This window comes from Rutilus rutilus, assembly GCF_951802725.1.
Source record: "Rutilus rutilus genome assembly, chromosome: 11".
NCBI classification, from domain to species: domain Eukaryota; kingdom Metazoa; phylum Chordata; class Actinopteri; order Cypriniformes; family Leuciscidae; genus Rutilus; species Rutilus rutilus.
Genome location: NC_140216.1, coordinates 22432533 through 22456614, shown reverse-complemented (window position 1 = coordinate 22456614; position 24082 = coordinate 22432533). Strand labels below are relative to the sequence as shown.

At 43.7% G+C, this 24082-nt stretch overlaps 1 protein-coding gene across 1 annotated transcript in view; it reads right to left on the bottom strand.

Moving 5' to 3' along the window:
• Positions 1 to 24082, bottom strand: part of ints8 (integrator complex subunit 8) — a 69599-nt gene that overhangs the window by 22501 nt on the left and 23016 nt on the right. The gene's annotated exons all lie outside the window — the stretch shown is intronic.

Sequence of the window (24082 nt, the reverse complement as noted above, 5' to 3'; positions counted from 1 at the left end):
GACACAAAACAGAGATAAAAGTTACTAATATACAAATCAACAAATTCACATTTCAACAACTGCACAGTCCTGGCAAACTCCAGTGAAAAACAAATGCAACATTTTCTGGTATACAGTTGCAATCACAATTATTGAACCCCTTTGGCCTGCAAGACATTTTTCTGCCAAGAACAAAATTATACGAAAACAATTCAACAAAGGCATCAGTAAACTATTATAGAATGTTTATTAATACACATTTGAGTGATTCTGACTGAGAATGAAAAGTTTTTGCAGAATATTTTATTCTTTATAACCTTCAATATACGCTGCCTGTAAGTGCTTAGAAGATTCTGTCACCTCTCTACTGCAATCTAGGCCATTCCTCGCTTAAATATTTTCCAGATCACTGATAATCTTTGGTTTTCACTTTAAAACTGCTTTCTTCAAATTCCACCAAATATTTTCAATGAAATTTAAATCTGAAGACTGTACAGGCCAATCAAGAACATTCTACAACTGATTTCTGAATCAAGCTTAAGTAGATTTGGATGTACACTTTGGGATGGCTATCCTGCAGGAAAGTCCATTGATCATCAAGCTCTGCACCCAAGGCATCACCATCTTTGCCAAAATGGCTTGATATTTCAAATAATTTATTAAGTACTTCATACAGTCAAGATTTCCACTTCCTGCAACAAGCAAAGCATCCCCATAACAAGACTGGACCACCTCCATGATTGACCATGGAGATGGTGTTCTTCTGCTCAGCTGCAGCTTTGCCTTTTTTGCACCAGACATATCGCTGATACATGGGCTAAAAAAAGTTCCAGTTTGGTCACATCACTCCATTAAAAAAAATTCCAGAATCCAAATGAATTTTAGCATATTCAAGTCAGCCTTTTATGTTCTTCTTGGTCAAGACTGGCATTCCATTCAGTAATTCCATTTTAGCGTTTTTCTTATAATCTGCCTTGAAATGATTTTTCCTCTTTTCATCAGGTCATCTTGCAAGTCTTTGGCAGTAAATTGAGAGGTTTTCTCAGTTGCTCTGATCAAACATTTTATTTTATTAGCATGTAAAACATACTAAAACATGTTAAAACATACTAGCAATGTGCTGAAAAATGCTAGCAATTTGACAAGACATGCTAGTAACATGCTAAGTCATGTTAGCAACATGCTAATCATTCTAACAAAACATGCTAATCTAATTCATGCTAGCAATGTACTGAAACATGCTAGCAAAATGCAAAATAATGCTAGACACGTGCCAAGGCATGCTAACAAAATGTAAAAGATTACAAACAACATAAAACATGGTAAGAAGCTTTTAAAGCTTTCAAACTTTCAGACAAGGCTTTGTCAATACAACATAACAGTTTGTCCTGACAAACTTTACTTTCTAGTTTCTGAATTGTGGACTTTCTAGTGGAACTGCAACATACTCAGGAATAACACATTTTCTGGAAAATGCATTAGTTGTCAAAAACCTCTGAATGTAAGACAATAGAATATAATGTCTTTTGATGGATTTACTGTTATGCTGACATCTTCAGTTAAGAACCTTGAATAGAAATGTGTGCTTTGACAATTATATTTTCAGTGTTTGCAGAAACGCCTTGTTCCACCTTATAAATTTTGCCAAAATAAGACATATGCTGTCTTTGATGCTTAAAAAAAAAGTTATATATTATATTCATAACCTCAACACTAGATTATTGTAATTCTGCTAAAGAAGACGATCAACATCTGCATGTCCCTAAGTCCACATTAACCCTCAGACGGTCCTCGGTCATTTCTGACCGATAAATTTTCTGTTTTGAATTTCTAAAAATCACAGCTTCATCGGAATGTTATGAAACTTGGTGACTTTTATGGCATTAGGTATGTGAATACAAAAAAAATTGAGGTCATGATCCGAGCATGCTAAGTGGTCGTAAAAAAAATAGTGACGATTTTGGTCTTCGGTCAAAAATGACCGACCCATAGGAAATGAATGGGAAATTGACAAAAAAAAAAAAATTCTCAGAATTTTTGTGTGTACAATCTACAAATCGGCCTCAATCCTAAAAAAAAGTACACCGCTGTAAAGGGGTGACACTCTACAACATCAAGAGTACAAAAAAGACACACCCACCCACACACACACACACTTTTATACACATAAACACCAATAAATTTTGATTACAAAAAATCTGTTTAGAATTTTTAAAAATCACAGCTTCATTGGAATGTTCCGAAACTTGGTGACTTGTATGGCATTAGGTATGTGCACGCACAAAAAAATTGAGGTCATGATTCGAGCATGCTAAGTGGTCGTAAAAAAAATAGTCACACTTGTGGTCTTCGGTCAAAAATGACCCCCATAGAAAATGAATGGGAAATTGAAAAATAAATAAATAAATAAAAAAAATAAAAAAACCTTAATATTATTTTACAAAAAGTGTTATAATTGAATGAATTGCATTTTTTGTTACAAATTCTGTAAAAAAAAAAAAGTAAATGTGTCCATAAACAGCTGGGGAATTCACATGCCTCTCCATAGAGAACTGTAGATGCCATCTAGTGGTTACACCATGCTCCTACGCTTTCTCTCCATACTCTCACCAGATGGTGCTAATCTGCTTCAAACATTTTTTTTTTTGAAGGCCTAGACTCAAAATACTGTATAATTTTTTTTTTTTTAAATACATATATTTATATAAATTTTTTAATTATTTTCAATGGCAAAAATAGACCATAAATATTGCATAAATATTAATAAATTCAATAAAATGATCTCAAAATACTAAATTAAAAAGAATAAATATTATAGAACAAAAATAAATTGCATTGGTTTTACTGGGATGGAGGAAGTTTCATTTTTAGGCCTCCGGTCACTTCTGACCGGGAAGGCCCAGGATGTGACTCCGAAACGAAGACCGTCTGAGGGTTAATAGACGGCACAGAGGATGAACTACTGCTGCTTCCAGATGGACACTACTTCTACCTGCATTTTACTATTCATTCCTGGATGGGCCTCAATGACTTTCCGTATACCCCAGAGTTAAATAACTCCATACATAACCTTCTCATCTCCGTTCGTGCCGTAACTCTGTCTGACGCACCCACCGCTAGCTTAGCACAAATACTGGAGGTAAATGGCTCCATCTAGCCTACTGCTCCCAAAATAACGCCAACATTTTCCTATTTACATGTTGTGATTTGTATAGTCACAGCGTGTACAAATAACACCACTCTGGGTACTACGGGTCTTCTCAGGTGCTGCGAGCAAATCACTCCGCAGAAGTAGCAGTGCTTCGCCTTCTGAGAATATAGTTCCCAGTATGTATATGGTTAGAAGATGGCTGTGTCTCAAGTGACCTTGTTATTTGTACACGCTGTGACTATACAAATCACAATCCGGACCTTTTTACAGAAGGTAAAAGTCGCCGTAATCTTTACTGACATTGTCTGTAATGATTACTGAGATAGCACATTTGGACAGGACTAAAATCACTGAGAAGCTCTGATAATAATTACTTTACCCCACCTCTCCATGTTAAACTAGTCCCGTCCGAATAGGGCTCAAGTCATTTGCCAATTGGCTTACTTATACAATGCCCTAAAAGTATTTATTGTTTTTGTGAAGAAAAGTGTCATACTTTTCAGTGTGTAGCAGAAGAGTAGGCAAGCTTTGGGATGTACTACATCATTATTATAACTGCCCCAGCTGCTTAGAACTGATAAGTTACAAAAAATAAATAAAAGGGGGATCATATTTGCAAAATACCCAGGGAAGGATATAATGTATTTCAAGAAATCAAACAAAGAATAATGGAAAAAAACAGCCAAAAGATCATAAACTCTTTTCAAACATATATTGATGCATAGACAATATTTACATAAGCACATGCCAAACAATCACCAGCCAAACAAACTGTCCCAAATAGGAACCGTAGGTGATCATAAGAGGATACTGGGGAATGAGTTAATGATAGATAAGCGGAACGTCAAAAGTCAGTTTCCTCGGAATGAGACCAGACTTGTCTGTAGTTTTTAAGTGGTCACACAGATGTCCTTCCTTGGCTAATGGCATTTCTGCCTCCAAAGGGAATCAATGAAATAGGTCCTCTGGTAAGTAATTCAGTAGTAACATAATAGCACAAAAATCCCATTTGGGCAGCAAACAAACAGTTTCCCAAATCAGGATTTTTCAAAGACAGCGGTCAACAGCATGTGGCAAATCACACTGGGTATAATTCTCCTTCTGCTACTTCCCCTTTAAATCTAAACATGGAGTGCTACTAGTGACCCCTAGAGAACATAGCCCCCAGAAAAAGATGGCCTGCCTTGTAACAGGCTGTGACTGTTACATTATCGCTCTGTCGCTTAGTTATTATGTGCATCCTGTCACCAATTAAAATCCTCCACGTTCACTTTAATTTAATTTCCTACTGTAACGGAGAGAAATGTAGATGCACGTTGATCTGCCAGTAGTGGGTTTTTCATGTGGAGAACTCTCCTCATGTGTTTGCTTGATGCATTTTTAAATGTTTTAACTAATAATCTTGTAATGAATGTCATTTCAGTTTTACTTTATGAGTATGAATTATCAAGTGATTAAAAGACAACAATATGCAAGCACTGGTTCTCTTACGAGAGTTCTCTCGTACTGCGTTTTATCAAAACGCTACGGGAAAAGTCTCTTTTCACGAAACACTGAAGCAAAAATTATCCTTTAATTTTTCATATATGTAAAACGCGTTGCGGCAGCAGCAGACAGCTGAAGCAAGACGGCTTGTCTGCTCATTGGCTGCTCTGCGGCAACTGCATAAGCCTATCGAGCGCAGGCTGATGCAACATCAGACCAATGAGGGCGCTTTGCGCCCTCCTCGCCACTTCCCGCCGAGACGGGCGTGGCTTACCTCTATAAAAGGAGCTCGAGAAGGCTGATTCACTTGATTTTAATCTCTTCAGCGAAGCGCACGCATCGCTGGATCACGGAAGCAAGCGTCGTTCGAAGCAAGCACTTCAGCGGGACGAGCCCTCGAAGCCGCTGGCCAACGCCGCCTTCTACAGCCGTACCTGCTGCGCTTTCCGACGCCTATATCCTTATTGCTATATTGCTCTGTTTTCTGTGTGTGTGTGTGTGTGTGTTCGCTGCAACACTCACCCCTAAAAGAGCTTCGTCTTTTTCAAGACGCCTTCTCATGCAGCGCTCGCGCTCGCTGACGGCGAAACGCCCTCACTCCGAGCCAATTGCCTACGGTGACTCTGAGGACTCGCCAGGCATCCTTTCCGAGGCTGCCCTTCCTGGAAGCGGAGGGCGGGATTAGTTTTTCTTTACGTTACAAGAAAAGCTACCCTGCCTCTGCACGCGTCATTCACCGGCGAAGGAGAAAAGAGTGTTCTTACTCCCACCGTTGGTCGGTCTGACCTCTTTTCTCTCACATTTCTCAGTTCCCTGTTCGGCGACTGGAAATATTATTGCAGCAAGTGAGTCTGTTACACGCTTGCCTGCCAGCAAACGCCGAAGAATACATGTTGACGCCGCTTTCAAAGCCTGTATCCCCCTGTGGCTCAGTGGTGGAATTATAGGTTCTCCACGCGGGAGACCGGGGTTCGGATCCCGGTCTAGCGGCATATATATTTATGCCGCCAATGCTTTGCTCTGTAAGTCCCCTGAAGGCGACTGCAGAGATGCATTTTGCAGCCAGCGAGCGCGTAGTACCCGCTTGCCTGCAACCGAACACCGTTTCTACGGTTCCCGCGCATCACTGGCGAAAGAGAATGGAGTGTTTTCAGCCCCGCTGAATCTGGGCGATTTCCACTCTTCTCACATTCTGGCATTTTGCAGGCGTTCTGAAAATGCAAATCACTCTGTCTGTTCCCCGAGAGGCAACTGCAGACGTGTTTTTTTGCTGCCCACGAGCACGTGGTACATGCCTGACAAGCAAACGCAAGTGCGGATAATACTCGCGCTGACTTTGTCAATGTATCTTTACTGTGGTCCAGTGGTAGATTCTTAGACTTGCGCGCGGGGGATCGGAGGTTCGAACCCCAGGCCGGCCGGCAGAAAATATTTATGCCGCCGAATGCAAATCACTCTGTTTGTTCCCCGAGAGGCAACTGCAGACGTGTTTTTTGCTGCCCACGAGCACGGCCGATGATGCTATATGTGTAGAGAAGATGCCCACTGCTAGTGCCCATCCCTACACACTAGCAAAGCCCTTCACACAGGGCCCGCGCTCATATATTCGACTCGGGTCGATCACGCACGCAACATAGTGAACGTGCCCACTGCCTAGTGCCCACAAACACTATGTTCTGCATGCCTTGTGGTTTCTGTAAAGACGAAACCTGTGTGCATTCACTCTGCTCAGACAGACAGTGCACTCATTGTAGTAACTGTGCCCGCTCTCCCGCGCCCACACTTACTCACGGTATTTCTGGTGTCCCGGCCACGGCCGATGGTGCTATAAATGTAGTGTCGATGCCCACTTCTCAGTGCCCATCCCTACACACAAGCACAGCCCTGCACTTAGGGCTCGCGCAAATAAAATCGACTCAGGTCGATTGCGCTCCCCACATAGTAAAGTGCCCACTACTCAGTGCCCACGAACACTATGTCTATCAGATCACAGGCTCTCTGTAAAAACGAGACCTGTGAGTGCGAGACCTTGTGTAAGCAGCGCGCCCCAAGCAGTAAATGTGCCCGCTCACAGCCCACATCTACTCGCACACATGAGTCCCACGGGACTCGCGCAGCCCCCCCTCACTCAGCCAAACACTGTTGTAAGGTCGAGGGCGAGCGCTCCGCCCGCTGTATTAAGCGCGCCCCCCGCCTCAAATGCCGCAGGCATAACGCCTATGTCTGTGAGCCCCATAGCACCTCTGTCGCACGGCGAACAGAGCGCGCTCTGTATCCGGCCCTTAGCCAACCATGCAGATGCATGGGCAGCGCTTCCAGGGGTTTCGGACTGGGTCTTAGGCATTATAAAGAGAGGCTTCTCGCTACAGTTTTGTCGACGCCCTCCGCGCTTCACAGCGCGCGTCGAAACTTCGGTTCCGCTGAATGTAGCACACCTACTTCGCGCCGAAATATCAAAACTGATAAGCAAAGGGGCGATAGAGCTTGTTCCCCGAGTTCAAAGCGAACAGGGGATATACAGCAGATACTTTCTAGTCCCCAAAAAGGACGGCGGTATCAGACCCATTCTGGATCTCAGACGACTGAACAGAGTATTAGTGAAACGCCGTTTCAAAATGCTCACAACCAGCAAAATTCTCGCGCATGTTCGCCGAGAAGACTGGTTCATGTCGATAGATCTGAAGGACGCGTATTTTCAAATACAGATAGCGTCACATCACAGGCGATTCTTGAGATTCGCCTTCGAGGGTCAGACATACCAGTATACAGTCCTGCCTTTCGGCTTGTCCCTGGCACCTCGTACATTTACGAAATGCATGGGCGCAGCGCTCGCTCCTCTCAGACTCAGAGGCATGCGAGTGCTGAACTATTTGGACGACTGCTATATAGCATTTAGAGCACAGAGCCATTTTACTCGATCACCTCGAGAATCTTGGTATCACGGTCATTTGGGCGAAGAGTTCACTGAACCCCAGCCAAACGATTCCGTTTCTGGGTATAGTTCTGGACTCACAGTCTATGACAGCGCGGCTGTCGCCACAGCGCGTGCTGAACATTCAGCGCGCGGCGATGTCTTTCCGCCGCGGCGCTTTCACCCCGCTCAGAAAATTTCAAAAGGATGCTGGGTCTCATGGCCTCAGCATCGTCAGTTCTCCGGCTGGGCTTGCTCCGCATGCGCCCGCTGCAGTTCTGGTTGAAAGCGCGGGTTCCGCGCAGAGCGTGGGTGTCCGGTCATTTACACCTCAAGGTCGATCAGGACTGTGTCACAGCCCTGGTGCCTTGGATGGCGAACGACTGGTACCAATCAGGTGTAAGCCTGGGGACTTCCTCGAGGGTGAGGAGGGTGTCTACGGACGCATCCACCTCGGGATGGGGAGCGCTGCTCGAGGGCAGACCGTCCTTCGGCCTATGGTCGGAACGGGAAAAGCTCCAACACATAAACTGCCTAGAAATGCTGGCAGTGCACAACGCGCTGACGCGTTTTTGTCCCCACATCAAGGACCAACACGTCATAGTCCGTTCGGACAACATGGCAGTGGTGTCCTACATAAATCGCCAGGGCGGTCTGAATTCCATACCCCTGTACAGGCTGGCGAAACGCCTCCTGCTATGGGCTCAGCACAACCTGCGCTCGCTGAGAGCAGTACATGTGCCCGGGCTGCTGAATGTGGGCCCGGACAGACTGTCCAGGAACAACGTTCCTACGGGCGAATGGTCTCTACACCCACAAACAGTCCGGCTGTTGTGGGAGAGATTCGGCAAAGCGGAGGTGGACCTATTCGCGTCCCGCGAAAACGCTCACTGCCCCGCATTCTTTTCAAAGACCGACAGCGCGCTGTCCCAAAAGTGGCCGCGCTGCCTGCTATACGCTTTTCCCCCCATCTCCCTCCTGCCTCAGGTGTTGGAACGGGTCAGGAAAACGAAATGCCCAGTGCTGCTTGTAGCACCGTTCTGGAAGAACCAGGCATGGTTCCCAGTTCTGATGCAGTTAGCAGACATCGCTCCATGGCCAGTGCCGTTGAGGAGAGATCTCCTCTCGCAGGCCAGGGGCTCGATCTGGCACCAACACCTGGAACTATGGTCCCTTCATGTGTGGGCGCTCAACGGATACCCGTTGGTCTCGCAGAGGGAGTCATGAATACCATCACGGAGGCTAGAACGCCGTCGACCAGGCGACTCTATGCTTCAAAGTGGTCGGTTTTCTCCGGCTGGTGTACAGCTCGGAGCCTTTCACCCCTCGAATGTGAGGTAACGGAGGTTCTCTCCTTCCTACAAGAGCTGTTGGATAAGGGCAGATCCCCTTCCACGCTCAAAGTGTATGTGGCGGCTATTTCAGCATTCTCCGGTTCAACGCTGGGTCAGTCACTAGGAAGGAATGATTTAGTCATCCGCTTCCTCAGGGGAGCTAGGAGACTGAATCCACCCAGACCTCCGTCAGTCCCTATGTGGGACCTTTCTACGGTCCTGGCGGCCATGAAAGGTGCCCCTTTCGAGCCTATCAAGTCAATCAGCCTCAAACATTTGTCTTTCAAAACAGTGTTTTTGATGGCTCTCGCTTCAGTGAAGCGCATAGGCGATCTGCACGCGCTCTCCGTGAGCCCGACATGCTTGGAGTTTGGTCCTAATGACTCTAAAGTCATACTCAAACCTAAGCACGGCTATGTGCCGAAATCCCTCAACACGCCTTTTCGGGCTCAGGTCATTTCCCTGGCTGCCCTGCCGGCGTCGAGTGAGGAAGGGGACTCGAGTTTTCTTTGCCCTGTTAGGGCTTTAAGAACTTATATGTCCCGCTCTGCTGCCTTTAGACAGACAGAGCAGCTCTTTGTCTCGTTCAGCGGACGTTCCAAAGGAACGGCTGTTTCGAAACAAAGGCTATCCAGATGGATAGTTGACGCCATAGCGCTGGCTTATACTGCCAAGGGCATTCAATGCCCGTTGGGAGTCAGAGCGCACTCTACGAGAGGCGTTGCCTCCTCGTGGGCTTGGTCCAGCGGGATTTCCTTACAGGATATATGTACGGCGGCAGGCTGGGCCTCTCCGTCTACATTTATCAGGTTTTATAACCTAGAGGTTCCCGCCTTACAGGCTAAGCTTTTGTCGGTGTAATCTAATTACAGGCGCAATGCGCTACCGACTATACTGGGCAGAACTGTGTAAGACCCACGTTTTCCCACATTAGTGCAGGCTCCCTACCCTGGCTATGTGATGTCATATTCGCGTCTGTGGACATGTCTATATAAGGACGGAGGAAACCCCTCCTGTCTTTAGACTCTCCCTGTGAGGTCATGTTAAGCCTGCGGACGCTACAGTATAGGGAATTAAGGCTCCCCCCCCCCTTATTCCCTGACTCTGTGTGAGTCTATCTGGTGATTATGCACTGTATGCCTGAAATAGCTTCCGGTGATCAGTGTTTTTATCCCAGCACGCACGGCGTTTTGCAAGGGGTTCCCGTAGCGTTTTGATAAAACGCAGTATGAGAGAACTCTCGTAAGAGAACGTACTCGGTTACTAACGTAACCTCGGTTCTCTCTAGAAGAGGGAACGAGTACTGCGTTCCCTTGCCGTGCGTTTGGTTCACTCTGGTTCGCTTCGGCGATCAAAATCAAGTGAATCAGCCTTCTCGAGCTCCTTTTATAGAGGTAAGCCACGCCCGTCTCGGCGGGAAGTGGCGAGGAGGGCGCGAAGCACCCTCATTGGTCTGATGTTGCATCAGCCTGCGCTCGATAGGCTTATGCAGTTGCCGCAGAGCAGCCAATGAGCAGACAAGCCGTCTTGCTTCAGCTGTCTGCTGCTGCCGCAACGCGTTTTACATATATGAAAAATTAAAGGATAATTTTTGCTTCAGTGTTTCGTGAAAAGAGACTTTTCCCGTAGCGTTTTGATAAAACGCAGTACTCGTTCCCTCTTCTAGAGAGAACCGAGGTTACGTTAGTAACCGAGTACGTTTTGCCACAAACTCAACTGACTGGCTTCTCTCCTGTATGATTTCACACGAGTCTCTTCAGACATGAATTATGAGCTTCCAGAACTTCTAATTGAGTAGACAATGAATAGACGTAAATAGACAATGAATAGACGTGCCACGTGAGAGATTCTTTCTACAAGGCTTTGTTCTAACTTTATAGTTCGAGTATTTAATTTGCAACAGTATTTAGTACTTGGGCCTATTGTGAATTCATTTTGGCTATGTTGACATTGGACATGCTTTTTTTCTACGGAGTTACAAACGTTTATTTTGGGACAAAGACGTGGTAGTTTTACTGTACTGTGGATGTTCCACTGCGATTAAAAAAAAAAAAAAAATTTAAATGACCTGAATACTAGGCCCATTTGTTTGCTTTTGGCTATAAGGAATATGTAGGAAAGTGAAGGAAGTGGGCAAAACTTTCCTGTAGAAAGCGGCCACTCACTGTTGCCCATGCCCTGCCAAAAAAAAAAATTCTGTCAGTGTCTTATGCAGAATTCACACTACACGATTTTAACACTTCAACCAATTTTGCGAAATCCAAGACAAGTGCCCGAAATTGAAGGCAAATCGGTGCTTGTTCACGCGAGTGACAATCACGCAGTGTGCATTATCTGTCACGGTTCATGAATTCACTGTTTTCTTCGTGTCTCATGTATTTGTTGTTCTGTGTGTGTGTGTGTGGGTGTGTGTGAGTGGGCGTTACCGCTCGTTCCAGCTGATCAGCGCGCCAGCTGATCTCATTCCCCGCACCAGCTGCTGCCAATTCACTCACCTATAAAGACTCATCGCACTCTCCTCTCTTTGTCAGATCATTGTTTGGTGTCCTCAGTGTGTGTTCATCGTGTGCCCGTCTGCAGTCCTGTTTCTGGTTCGAGTTCCTGTTCGGTGTCTTCGTGGATTTCGTCTCGTCTGGATGTTCACCTGCACTGGGTTCACTGTCACCACTCTTCACCAGCACGCTGATCATCTTGTCCCTGCGCCACCAGTCCACCCGTGATTCTGAACTGTGTTTGTGTCTTTTGACCAACTTAATAAAGAGTTACTTGCATCCTTGCTTCCGCTTGTGTATTATGACAGAACGATCTGACCAAGCGATGGAAGCAGCAAGCGGACCCTCTTCTCCTCTGGAAGAATTCATCAAAACCAGCATTTCACGGATGGATACCCAGGAGAGGAACATGAATGAGTCGGGTCGGGCTATTCAAGCTCTTGTGGCGCAGGTATCCGAGCTCACCCAGCAATTACAACTTCTGCGAGCTCCCACTGCGCCACCCACACCGCCCGCTCCCCCCGTACCACCAGAGAGCGTCTCCCAGTCAGAGCCCCGCCTACCTGTTCCCGAGTCATACAACGGTGAGCCAAACTATTGCAGAGCATTCCTAACACGCTGTTCGATGCACTTTTCTCTGCAGCCCAGGACCTTTGCTAGTGAACGGAGCAAGGTTGCGTTTGTGCTCACGCTACTGACTGGGAGGGCAGCGCTATGGGGGACAGCGGTGCGGGAGAACCAAGATCCATGCTGTGCCTTGTTCCAGACACTCTCCGCCGAAATGAAGAGAGTTTTTGACCGTGCGGTCGCGGGAAAAGAAGCGACACAGATTCTCGCGGACCTCAAGCAAGGCGAAAGATCTGTATCTGATTACTCTATCGAGTTCCGGACTTTGGCGGCAGAGTGTCAGTGGAACGAGGAGGCGCAGTGGGATATGTTCCTGCATGGGCTGTCTGACCGCGTCCAGAGAGAGATTTATGCTCTGGACTTACCCACTACCCTCAATGAGTTGATCGAACTGCCGCTTCGTGTGGATTCCCGACTCTCCCGAGTCGAACGTCGGATGTTACCCGCTCGTGTTTCTGGAGCGGCTGAGACTTTGCGAGCCAGCGGCGGGGACGCGGTAAGCCCGTCTACGATCACGAGCCCATGCAGGTCGGGCGAGCTCGGCTTTCCCGGGAGGAGAAAAAAGGGCAAGCCCGGTAAAAGGGCAAGCCCGGCAGTAAATCTGAGGCTACTGTCGGGTGGGATCTCCGCTGAGAAGACCTCATCAACATCTACGCTCCTCCCGGTAAGACTAAGATGGTCAGCCCACACTCACGACTGTCGAGCACTACTGGACTCCGGGGCAGAAGGTAACTTCATGGACTACACATTTGCACTCAAGATTCAGGCTCCCCTTCTACCCCTCACCCGTACCATCGCAGTTCACGCTCTCAACAGCCAAGCTCTTCCCACCATTTCATTCACCACTGGACCCATCAGACTCATCGTATCTGGCAACCACACTGAAACCATTTCCTTCTACATTCTGGACTCCCCCCTCGCACCCATTGTTTTAGGACACCCCTGGCTCATTGAACACAATCCCAAGATAGACTGGCAGCAGAGATCAGTGTCGGAGTGGAGCAGTAAATGTCATGAGTCCTGTCTTGTGTCTGCTTGTCCGTCTGTTTCTGTTTCTGCGTTTCAGGAGGAAGCAGTGGATTTGTCAAACGTGCCCACGGAGTATCAAGACCTGAAGGAGGTGTTCAGTAAGTCTCGTGCTGCTTCTCTCCCTCCGCATCGTCCCTATGACTGTGCTATAGAGTTACTGCCAGGTACGTCTCCGCCTAAGGGCAAGTTATATTCACTTTCTAATCCAGAAAGAGAGGCTATGGAGATATATATTTCTGATTCTCTAGCAGCGGGGTTCATCCATCCCTCCTCTTCTCCAGCGGGGGCGGGGTTCTTTTTTGTGGGGAAGAAGGACGGATCCCTGCGACCTTGTATTGACTACCGGGGCTGAACAGCATCACGGTAAAGAATACTTATCCTTTGCAGATGATGTCTTCAGCCTTCGAGAGGTTGCAGGGAGCGTCGATCTTCACTAAATTGGACTTACGTAATGCTTATCATTTGGTCCGCATCAGGAAGGGGGATGAATGGAAGACTGCTTTTAACACCCCCAGGGGGCACTTTGAATACTTGGTCATGCCCTTCGGCTTGTCCAACTCCCCAGCAGTCTTCCAGGCACTCGTCAACGACGTGCTGCGAGATATGGTCGATCAGTTCATATACAGTACCAGTCAAAGTTTGGAAACATTACTATTTTTAATGTTTTTGAAAGAAGTCTCTTATGCTCATCAAGCCTGCAGTTAAAAAAAACAAAAAACAAAAAAAAAACAGTAATATTATGAAATATTATTACAATTTAAAATAATGGTTCTCTTTTTTAATATACTTTAAAATGTAATTGATTTTTGTGATGCAAAGCTGAATTTTCATCAGCAAGTACTCCAGTCTTTGATTTCTGAAGGATCATAAGACACCATTCTAATATGCTGATTTATGATTGTAGATTTAAAAATCATGGTTTCCCCATTATGGTTGAATCACGGAAGCTACACCACCAGTTACCTTTGCCAAGAGATTCAACCATAATGGGGAAACCATGATTTTTAAATCTACAATTGGCGTCACGAACAGGATTCCGTCTTCAGGCATTTGTTTGATCAGTCAGGTAAGACCTTATTTTATTCTAAATAATTATAAGTCTGCCTGATGATTAAACATAGACTGAAACTGCTTAAAAGAACTGTGCTATTTAAAGTACCAGTTGTGTTGCCAAGAAACATGTGTCAGACATGGTAAAATTGGAATTAAATTAAGTAATTTAATTTGGAATTTTTAAGTTCCTCTGAAAGGTAAACCTCTAAAGTATTTGATATGCTGGGATAGAGATAGATCTTTTTTAGAAAGAAGACTATCTAGTCAAAATTTGGGAAATTAGCTGTAAGACGGTTAAGCTAGGACATTTTGATAGGATACTTGATTAATAGGAGCGATTAGATGTAGGGAGTTTCCAAAGAAAGGAGTAAAAATAGTCTCTAAAAACATTAACGCTGGAATTAATACAAGTATGAAAAGGCAGCAAGACTTGATTGACAGGAGTAGTTAAGTGTGACGAGCGCCATAGAAAGGGTTAAAAATAAGCTCTAAGGACATTAACACTGGAGTCATAAAAGTATGAATGTGCCGATGTAACTAGTTAGGATCGCAGGCATTTCTGATTTTGACCGTAAATCTGTTCAAATATTTGAGGATACTATTCTGAGCAAGCTTAGAGGAAAAGAAAGAAAAAACAAAGAAATTAATCTGAGTTAAACTGAAAAAGGAAGAAAAAAGATAAATACAAATATAAGGGTTAATTTTGTTCATTGAGTGAGAAGGGAGAGTGAAGCAGCCCCTTCCTCTGGAATCTATACCCTCCTTTAGACACACACACACAGAAAGATATAAATAGAAAGCTTGTTGCTTCTCTAGAATACACAAAGGTAATTGTATAGCAAAACATTATCTTTGGGGTATTTGAAGAGAAAAACAGAAACAAGCTAAGCTTTTTAACAGATTTCTGCTGTTAAAGTGTGTTTGAAAGTTTATCATTGTTTAACATTACAAAATTTAAGTTTTGTCTGAAAAGAACAAGACATAAAACAACATAATTTATAAGACTGAAGTTAAGGAATTAATTTGAGGAAAGATCTATGATAATAGTAGTATAGTTAAATGACAAGTACAAGCTGATGAAAATTATAGATAATGACTCCATAAAATGTGAGTTGGAAAATATATAAGGAGAAATTACAAATATAGACAAATTTTTTTATTTGGAATACATATTATTTCTGACTAGGTCAGAGTAAAAAGTGATTAGGAAGAAATTATAAAAGTATTGAAAATGCAGAATTACTCTGAGGCAGTCTCGACATTCTCTCAGAGTCTTTCTCTTATACAAAGTCATTTAGATCTTGACATTTGAGCCTGTGTCATAAGTAACAAGCTGTTTTGAGTGAGCACAGCGTCTCAGTTGGAAATTATAGACACAGAGATTTTTAAATAATAATATATGCAATTGGGAGTTAAATGTTTCAATGATATTCTACCTTGAATGATAGAAGAGATCATTTTTATTTGTTTATTCCATGACCAGTAACTTCTTTGTCTCATCTTTGTCTTCACCATGTACAGGATTGATGGTTCCAGTTATTGATTGGTTCCGGTTATTGATGTAAAAGAACATTACACTGAATTAACGGTTGCAAAAACTAAATTCACTGAGTAAACTCAGCATTGATATGTTGATGTTTGAAGATGTCTGATGGATTCTAGTGATTAAATACTATCATTAATTTGTCTCCATGTTTACACTATTAGGCATTCCAAATGGCTCTGATGGCTCTTGAATGCACTTTCCTGAGATTTGGAAAATATCAGTTAAAAATTTCCTAATGGGAAGGAGCGGTTACCAGTGTGAATGATGTGATTTCTCAAAGACGGGAGATCCTTTCTTTTGGCCAAAAAGAGGACAACCTAGGAGAGGGTCACCGCCACTGGGCACCTACCCTGAAGGGAGGTGTTATGTGAGATGGGTATGGTTGAGCAGATGTTTGTTAGGCCAACAGCATCATTGAGGGTTACAGCAGTTTGCCCTAAACAAAAAAAGTGAGCTCTCCAATGCCTGATCACCAGAGACCGCATTCCTTGAATGGTTTGTATTTCATTGTGACAAGTGTCATAACTTGATCTATGCCAGGGGACAACACCCTGAGAAAGGAAAGAGAGAGAGAGGGGGTTGGAGGTAATCCAGCAAAGGCAGGCAGCCATCCGGTCCTGCAGCCATTTCGGCGCTGGTCACAGACCCGCCTGACAAACTGGTGGTAAAAAGCGTCGAAGGCGTGGGATGTGGGTGGGGTAGGGTGATTGCATATCTGTATCTATGTAAGAGTTCGTGTATGTGTAGGCCTGAAGAGTCGCTACGCCTGGCATCCCAATCTAGGTGCCTCAGTCCGCAGGATGTCATAGCGAAACACAGCAGTTGCCATGGAGACAACCTTGATCAGGTCCCAGACAGAGTCAACAATCAGCAGGTGTCAGTGTGGAGTCGGGGAAGGAACGCAAGAGCGTCTCTTTGCAGTGCTCTCTCCAGAGGGAGTTGTTGTTCCAGCAGCGGCCTCGGCCAAGGCCAGTGCTGATAGAGGGGGGCCAAAAGCAGATAAGATTGTGGTTGTTTGGTCTTGGGACGAGTAGCCGCATTCCAATTTACACAGCTCCAGGTCCGTTTGGGTCTCCGAAACGATCGATTTGCCTTTGCAAAGCTGTGAGCTTCTCCATGATGTTATCCATATTGTGGTTCATAGTCACAGTCTGAGTGCCAACAGCTCTGCCCACTGCTTCAATCATAACGGGCAGCCTTGTGGGGCTTTGGACAGCTGTCACCGTCTTCTTAATTCCTCGATAAACCAGGGCAATGCCTAATCCAAACAGCAGAAAACCTGTTATCATGGTTCCGAATAGGTAGATATCTTCAACGTCCTCCACGGAAAGAGCCGCCAGACACACGACCCGCCACCTCTCCCATGCGTCCATCGTGTAGCCAGCTGCGAACGTTCCGGCAGGGCAGTCAGGTTCCCCCGAACCCAAGCTTCTCGTCGAGAAGATGGTGTCAATTGCGTTGAGAGACCAGTTGATCAAATCCATAATTTCTTAATTTGTAGAGCAGTGCGGAGAGAGTCTCTCAAAGTACAAGACAGTAGACGAGAGGAGCAAAGCAGGGAAGATAAGGGAGAGGAGGGTAGGAAAATGCGACCGCCTTCGTTGAGAGCCAAAGCAAGAATGCCATTAGACATGGCATTGGATAATTCCAAGACATGGTGGTGTTTAAAGATGAAGACTTTGTTTTTGCTAATTTAAAAGAAGTCTGGGTAACAGGGAATAAATTAATTCATTTATTTTAAACTAAAGATAACTTTAGAAATGCTCCTTTGATGACAAATGGCTATAACTGAGAATGGGACATAAGGAGTGAAATAGGAGATTTTATATTACTTACAAAACACAACTCCACAAACAATGAACACTCGTTTACTGATTTTCAACCCCAAGGGATAGGAGCTTTTTAACATCAACGTTTGTTTTGGTTTGTTGTTTTGGCTGGGAACTTGAGGAGTTAAGTACTTAACGAGTCAAGGCACCAGCAGAAGAATTGTTAGTTTTTCTTTTCTTAGATGATGGGGTTCATTTTAAATGCTTACACATAGACGTTAAAATACACATATCCACGGGGACATGACATGGTGGGGTTATTTGTTTGTTTCGTGTTTTCCCTTTTCCTTATGTTTCTATTGTATCTTTATTTGTTTTGTTATCATGTCTTTCTTTGGTCTGCTTTTATTTTTCTCGCTATTGCTTCATTAGATGGCCACTGGTGAAGTGACGGTGTGGAACTTACTGTCGTAGTTCCAGTGGAGGGACTGAAGACTAAAATTTACTGTTTAATGTTATGTATTTGTATTATTTTTCTATATTCATAATTTCATAATGTATTTTGTCAAGCCAGAGTTGTATCTGTGTTCAGTGCATGAGAGACTATACATAGAATGGGTGCATGTGAAGATCATGTCACATGAGACAGCTGTTTGAGCTATATTTTGTAGAGGGAGACAGAAGGGTGTGTACTGTACATGTGTTGTAACTGATGCAGATGTAAACAACAGAGATATTTTCTTAATATGGAAGTGAATTGTGCCATATGTTCGTATGACATATACGTTCCATTTTTAAAAGCTTTAAGCTACATGTTTGTTACCTTAAAAGGAAGCTGCTCTGTAATGTATATAAGCTCTATCTTACTGTACCACCTCAGAGAAACCAAGCCATAAGCCATGAGAAACAGAGGCATATGAGAGTGAGGGTAGAAAAACTTAATGGCAGAGAAACATAAAGCCAGAGAAACCATTTACATCTAGCATGATGGGATGAGAAGATAAAGAAATGGGGAACAGAGAAATCTGGAATGAAGACCTCTCATGTAGCCTTATGTTCTTATATGCCTGTTTCTCTCTGTCTGACACATGATACATAATAAATTGAATCTCTTGGCAAAGGTAACTGGTGGTGTAGCTTCCGTGATTCAACCATAATGGGGAAACCATGATTTTTAAATCTACAATGATCAATCAGGGTTCGTACACCTTTCCCAAGGTCAAATTCAAGCACTTTTCAAGCACTTTCAAGGTCCATTTTAAAGCTTTTTCCAGCACCTTACACCACCGTAAATTACATACCAATACATAATCAAAATTAATTAGCGTTTTTATCACATTAAAAGAGATAATGCTATAAACAGCCGAAATTGTATTTCGTAATCAGATATTTAAGCAAATCACAAGTTTTATTTTTCAAAATGTATCACTGTCTAAGTAGATAATGCCTATGAATAATACTTTTCATTATATTAATGTCCAAGTATTGCTTCCCAGATAATGTGATTTTCAGGCTGTAAAACTGAAGTAATTTCAAGGACTGAAAATTAGGGGTGGGGGGGGGGGGGGGTCGATTCTGTTCAGTATCGCGATATTTTGCGCACGTAATTATATCGATACAGTAGCGCAAAGTATTGCAATATTTAATTATAAAATTAGCTGTTTTACTTTCGGGTTATAGGGCTGTGACGGTGGGAGGTTTTTTTTCCATTTTTAATGGACCAACTACCGGCGGTGGTGCGGTGGTTGGGGGGTTTTGAAATAATAAAAAAATTGTGTTTATTTGAGCAATTCCGTCAAAGAAACAACACACTAAAGCCTGCAAAGCATTGAAATAAATATCAGTAAATACTGGCAAATTAAATAATATAATAAAGTTAAATCTATTTTTAAAAAAAGAAAAAAAAGACGCGTGATAGCCTACCGCTCTGCGCTTTGAGAGGGACGTGGGACACGAGCAGGAAAGAGACCATCGATCTCTTTTCTGATATCTTCATGTTTTCTAGGCTACTTCTTGTAAAAGGTATGAAGAGCGAATTTTATCTTCCACAAGGGCAAGATCATTTATGTTTGATATTGCGCTGCCAGAGAAAGCGAAACTAAATCACCCGCGCGTGTGAGGCGCGCTTTACAAATAAACTTGACACGCAGCATGTCTAATAACAAGCACAAACTGTGTTAAAAAGAATTTGATGTACAAGGAAAAAGTAGGCTATCTGTCCTATAGCGTACCACAGCAAAGCATACGAAAACAATAGGCCTAATTAAAAGCGAACCAAGGAAGAAACGTTTATAATCCTCTTCGAAAATGGGTTAGATGTGAGTTAAGATTTGGGAAAAGAAACAAGAGATTCCATGCAGGGATGATTCACGATTTTTGAATATTCGAGTAGCCTAGTTTATTTAATTATAGAATATCGAATAGGTTGTGTGATTATTCTCTAAAATAAAATCTCCATGTTTTCTGTGCTTATGCGGTGACTTGTTCATGTAACCGGAGGGTGACGCTGCCAATAACGCACATAACAGCTGTCACAAAGAACCGGCAAAAGTAATGATTATGAATGTGTCAAAAGGCGCTTTCCGACCAAGTAGTTACAGGAACTTAGTTCTAGGAACTGTCCACTTCTAAACAGTTCTAAGAACTACTCTCCCCCAAACTCAGTTTTGCTGTTTGCGTTCGCACTGGCCAAGTGGCCATAGAAACTGGTAGGAGGGGTAAGGGAGTGACGCAAGCACGGTGACTTTTATTTTGACGGTGCGACGGACCTTTATTTTGGCAGCGCTGAGAATGCCAGAGCAAACAATGCTCGCATTCTCTGTGTTTATTAGTTAGCGATCTGTCTAACAGTACTGTTTAATATGTTATTAGATACAACTGTTATAGAAAGTAGACAGTATATGAAAAAAAGGTTATTAGCCTATGCCGTGTGGTTGATGTCCAGTGTTGCTAGCTGGGCAGATAAACATAATCATGTTTGACTTGGTCCCCTCAAAGTTGCGTTGGATTTTCTCTTCAGCATAAAGGTTTAGAGACCCATCTTTCACTGTTTTCCATGTTTGTATAGTTAGTTTATGGAGTAAATTATGCTATAATCTGTGTGTTTACATTCTAGCTGTTTTAAAAATGGCGGGTGCTGGTGCTCCGCGTGCGTTCGGCAAATCAGCGTACACTAACGTCACGGGTAGTTCCTACAGTGCTGGTTTAGACCCTACTCTGAAGTAGGACCTAAATTAGTTCCTCCAAATGGACTTCCGAGAACTAAAATCGTTCCTAGTTCCTGCGGTGCGAACACGCCGACATCCGGGTACTTTAGCCAATAGTTCTAGGAACTGTGAAAAGGTTCCTCCGGTCGGGAAGCGGCTAAATGTAGCAAGGAGGCATTTTAATTGTTTATTAATAAACTAGCGTTTTCTGTGTCAGTGTCGGCTCTGCAAAGATGAAGTTGGCGATGCTGACTCGTCATCTTCGCAGTGAACGCGCCTATAGAGAGAAATGCACACTTCATACGGATTATAAGCAGAGAGTAGGCTAGTCGGTTTATTTTCGTTTTGAATTGTTTAGTTTAAAAGTAGACAATTCAAGCTTTCTATATGGAATAACCAATGGAATATTGTTAAATTTGCTGATAATCGGGTGACCAGATCGCAAACCAGAATTCAAAGCCGACAAGCTTAACGTTAAAGTTACGGGCTCACGCACAACTCTCTCATTCGTCATAAATCCAAACGTTTCCATGGCTGCAATGTAACATTTAATTGCTAACCTATTTTTTCTTTTGTAAACAAAGCTTTGTGCTTCACTCGTGTCATAATATTCACATACAAAAAAACTTTTCAACTTTTGCCGCTGCGCTCAGTGACGATTACCCGCGCGGCCAATAAAAACGGGCATCCAAACAAGCGCGGAAATCAAAATGAAAACTCTGCCTACTTTTGCTCAGACCAGCGTAGCGCTAATCGCTCTGTATCTGAAGGGCTACATTTTATTTCTCCATTTAATAAACGAACTATTCAATCAGATAAGTATTTGTTGTGAAGAAATACAGTTACAATTTCAAGTATTTTCAAGCATTTTATCCCAAATTTAAGCACTTTTCAAACCTTGAAAACACAACATCAAAATTCAAGCATTTTCAAGGATTTCAAGCACCCGTACGAACCCTGTCAATGTTGGAAACAGTTGTGCTGCTTAATATTTTTTTTATAACCTGAGATACTTTTTTCAGGATTATTTGATGAATAAAAAGTTAAAAAGAACTGTATTTATTTAGAATAGAAATCTTTTGTAACAATATACACTACCGTTCAAAAGTTTGGGAACAATAACTATTTTTTTTTTTTAAGAAATTAGTACTTTAATTCAACAAGGATGCGTTAAATTGATAAATGGTGATGGTAACGATTTATATTGTTAGAAATGTTTTTATTTTGAATAAATGCTGTTTTTATGAATAAATGCTGTTAACGTTTTACTCAATGAATCCTGAAAAAAGTATTCCAAAAAAATATATTAAACAGCACAAATCAACATCATTGATAATAACTGAGTATCAAATCATCATATTAGAATGATTTCTGAAGGATCATAAGACACCAAAGACTGGAGTACTTGCTGATGAAAATTCAGCTTTGCATCACAAAAATAAATTACATTTTAAAATATATTAAAAAAGAGAACCATTATTTTAAATTGTAATAATATTTCATAATATTACTGTTTTTTTTGTTGTTTTTTTAAACTGCAGGCTTGATGAGCATAAGAGACTTCTTTCAAAAACATTAAAAATAGTAATGTTTCCAAACTTTTGACTGGTACTGTATGTCTACCTGGATGACATATTGATTTTTTCTTCTTCTCTCCAGGAGCACGTGCAGCACGTTCGACGAGTGCTTCAGAGGCTGCTAGAGAATGGGCTTTTTGTCAAGGCGGAGAAATGCGCTTTTCATGCACAGTCTGTTCCTTTCTTAGGGTACATTGTGTCGTCTGAAGGAATGCGTATGGATCCTGAGAAGGTTAAGGCTGTGGTGGATTGGCCAAGTCCAGATTCCCGTAAGGCCCTACAGAGGTTTCTGGGGTTCGCCAATTTCTACCGGCGGTTCATTCGCAATTTCAGCCAACTAGCCTCACCTCTGACCGCCTTGACCTCCCCCAGAACTACGTTCAGGTGGTCAAATGCAGCTGAGGCTGTGTTTGCCAAACTGAAAGACCGCTTTGTTTCAGCCCCCATCTTAGTTACCCCTGATCCATCACGTCAGAGGTGGGGGTAGGTGCAGTGCTATCCCAACGTTCTCCTACAAGCAACAGAATGCATCCGTGCACGTTTTTGTCTCACCGTTTGTCCCCTGCCGAACGTAATTATGATATTGGTAACAGAGAGTTGTTGGCAGTCAAGTTAGCATTGGAAGAATGGCTTCACTGGTTAGAAGGGTCGGGGGTACCTTTTATCGTTTGGACCGATCATAAGAATCTGAAATACATTAGAACCGCTAAAAGATTGAACTCCAGGCAGGCTCGGTGGGCACTTTTTTTCGGACGTTTTGACTTTACTCTCTCGTACCGCCCGGGTTCCAAAAACATCAAGCCCGATTCTTTATCGCACATTTTTGACCGTTCCAATCGCCCGTCTACTCCCGAGTGCATTTTTCCGGAGACCCTAATTATCTCCACACTCGAGGTCGAATCGAAGGTCAAGACGGCCTTACAAGGGGTAACGCCTCCGGTCGGTTGTCCACGTTTATTTGTGCCAGAGGGATTACAGTCCGACGTTATTCAGTGGGGGCATTGTTCCAATGTGGCTTGTCATCCAGGAGTCAGTCGCACTACATCTTTAGTCAAGCAACGATTTTGGTGGCCACGTATGGCTCACGACGTTCACAGTTTTGTTTTGGCTTGCTCAGTTTGTGCCACTGGTAAGACTTCCAATCGACCCCCAGATGGGCTCCTTCAACCGCTGCCGATCCCTTCGAGACCCTGGTCCCATATCGCACTAGATTTCGTCACCGCCCTCCCACCCTCTCAGGGTAACACGGTAGTTTTGACCGTGGTGGACCGGTTCTCGAAGGCGGCCCACTTCATTCCCTTGCCCAAATTACCCTCAGCCAAGGAGACAGCGTTAACAGTCGTTAACCACGTCTTTCGGTTACATGGCCTCCCGACGGACGTGGTTTCCGACAGAGGACCCCAATTCGTGTCCAAATTTTGGCAAGAGTTTTGTAGATTACTGGGTGCGACTGTTAGTCTGTCCTCAGGGTTTCATCCCCAGAGCAATGGTTAAACTGAGAGAGCCAACCAAGATTTGGAGAGAACGTTGCGATGTCTGGTCTCCAAGAATCCTTCCTCATGGAGCCAACAACTGTCAATGGTGGAGTACGCCCACAATTCGTTACCAGTGTCATCTACGGGCCTATCTCCATTTGAGTGTAGTCTAGGTTACCAGCCACCAATTTTTCCTAGCCTGGAATCCGAAGTCGCGGTCTCCTCCGCTCACGCTTTCGTCCAGAGGTGTCATCGCACTTGGACTAGAGCCCACGAGACTCTACTCCAAGTGGGAGCGCGCACCAAGGCCAAGGCCGATCGCCACCGGTCTAGACCTCCCGTATACGTCGTCGGTTCCAAAGTGTGGCTTTCTACCAAGAACATTCCTCTCCACTCCGTATCTAATAAGCTTGCTCCCAAATTCATTGGCCCGTTCACTGTCACCAAG